At 40.9% G+C, this 5,000-nt stretch overlaps 1 protein-coding gene and 2 long non-coding RNA genes across 3 annotated transcripts in view; 1 reads left to right on the top strand and 2 right to left on the bottom strand.

Annotated features, from left to right (window-relative positions):
- Positions 1-558, bottom strand: part of LOC134463392 (uncharacterized) — a 2,795-nt gene extending 2,237 nt beyond the window's left edge. The window contains exons 1-2 of the long non-coding RNA XR_010037743.1: positions 512-558; positions 310-395 (exon numbers count right to left, since the gene is read on the bottom strand). This is a non-coding gene — a long non-coding RNA (uncharacterized LOC134463392). The remainder of the gene's footprint in view (positions 1-309; positions 396-511) is intronic.
- The window catches only part of mxra8a (matrix-remodelling associated 8a), a 28,508-nt gene that overhangs the window by 4,411 nt on the left and 19,097 nt on the right, over positions 1-5,000 (top strand). The gene's annotated exons all lie outside the window — the stretch shown is intronic.
- LOC134463393 (uncharacterized) lies at positions 2,117-2,754 on the bottom strand. Its single transcript, XR_010037744.1, has 3 exons — positions 2,623-2,754; positions 2,449-2,523; positions 2,117-2,190 (listed from the first exon to the last, which is right to left on the bottom strand). It is a non-coding gene; the product is annotated as an uncharacterized LOC134463393 (long non-coding RNA).

Genomic DNA, 5,000 nt, shown 5'->3' with positions numbered 1-5,000 from the left:
CAGCCAAAAAATAAGCAGTTATTGTGATTTCATGGTTAAAGTAATAGGCCTACAATACAGTTGACATACACATTTATCCTGAACTGCGTTGTTGGGTCCTGACAAGCCAGTGGTAGTGAGAACAATATAATTGGATGTTGAAACTAGTAGGGATTTTCCTTTAAGGTTGTGTGTGTTTATTTGTGTGTGGTGTAGAGTGGGGTGTGCATGCGCATGTTTTGTACGTGTGTGTATGAGCATATGTGTGGCGTGTGTGTGTGTGCGCGCGTGCACGCATGGGCTGTTATGCATGACATATAAAGATCTTACTTCCTACATCCTAATGTTTGAGGACTCCTCGGATAAGTAGTGTCGCAGACCCAGCAGAGCAGAAGTACTCTTCTTTCATTTGTGTCCTACAGCAGAAAAAGAATGAATAACTATGAGTATTGTAATAGTAATTGGGATTTTACTGTGAAATATATAGTACAACTGGCACCCATGTTTACAATAACTGGATCATACACTCAACATTTCAGTGCTGGGTTCTTCCCTCGATGCAGACAGCTTCATACACATTATAGGCGAGTACATTTAGGGTTTAACCCCAAAAAAATTGATACAAAAGGTTTTTTTATGGATTCTATTACTATTGGACCTGACATACTAAAAATCTAGTAAAATCTGACTTTGCGAAATGAGTTTTTCAACATGGCTGCCATAGGCTTATTATAAGGGTCAAGAGACACTCCAGGTGAATAGGCCAAAAAATGTAGCTTGCCAATATCACCATGAAACTTAATCCGGTGATTACTCACATATTTGTGAGGAAAAAAAATGTATATCAAGTTTTCTGAAATGTTATGTTTTAATATGGTAATTGGACTATATCTAATTAAATATGCATTAAATTTCAAAATGCAAAACCTTAAAATCTAAAAAAGCCAAGCTCAAAATTACTCTTTTATTTTGTTTCTAGGAAGCCAGAAGATATCTTCAGAAGAGATTATGGACATCTCTTTTTGTTTTGTAGTAAATCTAAAAATCTTTGTGCAGACACACCAGCTAGCATTTTTTTCAAAACATGATTATTTAACATCTCTCTTAGATAAATAATTGAGTTTTATGTGTCTCAAGTTCTTCCAGACATTCTGGTGGTATCATTCTTAGCATGTATCAAGGGCAAGGTCAGCTGTCCTCAAATCATAGCCTCTCCACAGAGGTGTCCTAAAGGCTGGTGCTGGGACTCCTATTTGCCATGTACACCACATCACTGGGCCATGTTATCTGTTCTCACAGCTTCTCATACTACTGTTACACCGATGAAGCACAGTTACTTTGTGCCAGATGACTCCATGGTCACACACATTTCCGCTTGCCTCTCTGAACTATCCACAAGTATGAAGGAATGCAACCTTCAGTTGAGCCTCGCCCAAATGTACTGCTGGTGATCCCAGCCAAAGATTTAGGTTGCCATGATATCGAGCTCAATATGGATTCTGCTACTGTTGCCTCAAATAAGGTCACAAGAAATCTAGGTGTCATTGTTGATGACCATCTATTATTCTCTGACCACATAGCCTCAGTTTCCCAGTCATGTCCTCTTTTTCATGCCCGACTTGAATACAAGGCCTGACCCTTGCCTATGAAGCTACAACAGGCCCTACTCTGGCTTACCCGAAAGCTATGCTAAAGCCCTATGTCCTTTCAGGACATTGTCTGTCTCCAGTACCAACCGTTTCACCTTGCCCTCTACTTACACATGTAGTGGCTACTGTCTATTCAGTTCAGCTGCTGAAAGACCCAAAATACCTAGTGACACCATGATTCATCACTGATGATGTGCCCTGACAAACAGCACATGGATATTATCATAGCAGTAGTGTCTTTATCCACCCAAACAGCACTCCAAACAAACAGATCCTGAAAACATGTTAGTTCATGCCAATGCAATTATCATGTAGTAACCTTTATTTTAAAAAACTTTGATCTTGAAAATGACACCTTTCCTGAAGTCAGATTTTCCTAGATTTTTAGTATGTTATTAAGGACACTTAGAGGTAACAAAATCAGTTCAAAAACCTTTTGTATCAATTTATTTGGGGTTAGGTCTTTTTTTTGCATAGATGTACTCGCCTATTAAGCGGTTTTGGTGCCAGGTCATCACGTCCATCGAGGAACGACTCTGTGCCTACCGGAATGACTCTGTGCCTACCGGTGCCCAAAGAGGAAGACAAAAAGAAAGACAACAAGTTTGAGAGTTTGGCAGACAAATAGACAGAACATACAGTAAACCGTTGCAAAATTGTCTGAAGTGACACCAGACAGTACTGTAGGCATTCCATACAAATTCACAGAATCAAAGAACAATATCAGGCCAGCTCTCATTGTGTGTGTGTGTGTGTGTGTGTGTGCGCGCGTGCACGCGCATTAACGCCTGCTGTTGTGCATTGATTTAAAAAAACTTACTTCATACATGTGCTGATGATATCCAAGAGCTTCGCCAACCCAGCTGAGCAGCATTCTTCTCCTTTTACTTGTGTCCTACAGCCAAAAAATAAGCAGTTATTGTGATTTTATTGTTAAAGTAATAGGCCTACAATACAGTTGACATACACATTTGTCCTGAACTCAGTCACTTACATCTCTCAGACAATCCAAATCGGTTTTCATCGGTTTACTTCTTCAGTGACTTAGTTCCAGCTTCTTACACATCCAGCTGTCTTGGTAACAGGTCAGAGGAAAGACGTCCATCTTATCCAGAGCATAAGAGATTTAAAAAAATCAAAAAACAAAAAACAGACAAAACGTTACAGAGCTTTGCAGACACACCTTCAAAACATACAGGCAACCTAAATATATGAAAGGCTTTTGTCTCACTACTGTAGTGCACACAACAACTTTACATATTTCATTTACATTAACAAAAATATAAACCAACCAGTCTTCGGAAATACTGCACATATAGAGTACAATATCACACAGTCACACTAGAACTAAACGGTCTCTGGGACAACACACGCACGATTTGCGGCTGATATCAGCTATCATGCATAGCTTGTTGAAGTAGCTGTTGCCTTATTGCCTATACAGGGGTGCGATTCTCAAAGTGCGAAGTAGCTAGTTTGTTAGCAATGTTGCATAGTAAATACTATAAAAGTTGCTAACTCTTGTGTCTCGAACGTTAGCACACAAAGTAACTACTGCTTGGAGTAATGTGCACTCTGAAGTAGTGGTGACTTTGAAAGTGAGGTGCCTCCTATCCGTATCTGGACAGTGAAGTTGAAGTACAGCTGGAGTAGATCCATTGAGTCCAGACATCACCTCAGCCACCCCAAGTAACACACAGCGCTAGTCTACTTCAGAGCGTGACTCCACCCATTAGCTAAACTTGTAGTACATATTTGACCACAAATGTGTCAATATCTTTTAATCCTGTGGTGCAAAAGCGATGAAAATCAATCGACATGCACACAAAGTGATGATACAGCTGTGAGAGTGTTCAGAACACAAATTCACGTCATGTCATTTGTTCGTGAAAAAAAAACCGTCATATCCTTGGAATCTGATGAATCCCACACTAATAATATACTTTTAGCTGTATGCCGATTGAATTGCGTCTCATTCCGATGTGTAATTTGTGAAATATTTAGATAAGAAAGTATTGGTTTCTCCCGGAAATGCGCTGGATTACGTGTCAACTATTTAAATTTTTTTGGCGCGAATTTCATTTCATAGCCTAGGGGTATTTACGCTTGCCTATCAATGGGAAGACGCGAGCCACGCGGGTTCGAAACCAGTGTGCAGCATGTTGACAACAACTCGTGAAATCGTGTTTTGGACCCTACAGTGTAACACATTTTCCCCTTGCTGCACGTGTGTGTTGGTAATGCACAACATAAATTATCTATTTCTGCCAGATATTTCCAAAATTGTGGCACTGTAACCATGTGGATTCGAACCGGTGTGGCTTCTGTTTTTCCATTGGGATGCAAGCGTGAATACCACTAGGCTATGGAATGAAATCTGCGCGAAAATTTCTCAGGGATATGACACTTTAACAGACGATTTTCTGGGAGTAACCACAACTTTATTGTCCAAATATTTTACAAATTACACCTCGGAATGAAACGAAATCCAAACGGCATGCAGATAATACTGCATTATTGGTGCGGATGGTGTCAGATTGTAATGCCACGGCCGTGTTTTTTCACAAAGAAATTACAAGGTGTGTTGTGGAGGAAACAGCGGAGTCACGGTGTCGTGACATCCAATCAAATGTGCTGGTGGTGGTTGTACATTATTGCTTTCTACTTCACGCACTGAATTTAGGAGGAAACAGCTGAATCATGACTCAGCAATCATGCATTTCTCTTGTTGCGTCTTTGGTCACGCACTGCAATGCCAAGAAAGTAAGTAGCGGTGTGGACTCAGGAAAGCAGCCGCACTACTTTTGGCTTACTGTGGGAATAGTAAGGTTTCGAGAAATGCACGGATTTCGCCTTGAAGTAAGTAGATAACTACAAAGTACGTCTGTAGTTCAAAGCTAACATTGCGGGAACGCACCCCAGCTCTCTAGCCACAACTTTCTTTAAACCAGGAAACTTCCCTGTAGCGTCAACAAAGCAACAAATCCCTGCTCGTGAAAGAGAGAAATTGGCTAAAGTACCCTTCGCATTAAAGCCTTATGATTTTGGAACACAACGACAGGTGAATGTAAACAGTTCCCCACGCAGCCAGCTTCATCCGCATACGGTAATCAAACAGTTATGTAGTACACAAGCTACGACAAACAAGCAAAGCACATACGAGCCGAGATAAGAAACGTCAGTTAACACAAACAATAAACCATTGTCGCGACAACATTTTCTTGCGCAAGCAAGCTGACCAAGCACATGATGCGACTTACCACACCTAACATGCCGGTATTATGCGCGAGCTCTCCCTCTGCCTTTATCAGAGTTCGGACTCGCAGTGAGCTCAGAATATCGCAGGCGAAGTCACACAAGCACTTGCACCCA

Source organism: Engraulis encrasicolus, chromosome 14 (assembly GCF_034702125.1).
Source record: "Engraulis encrasicolus isolate BLACKSEA-1 chromosome 14, IST_EnEncr_1.0, whole genome shotgun sequence".
Classification (NCBI taxonomy): Eukaryota; Metazoa; Chordata; class Actinopteri; order Clupeiformes; family Engraulidae; genus Engraulis; species Engraulis encrasicolus.
Note: the sequence above shows the minus strand (reverse complement) of the source record. Positions and strands in the feature narration are given on the sequence as shown.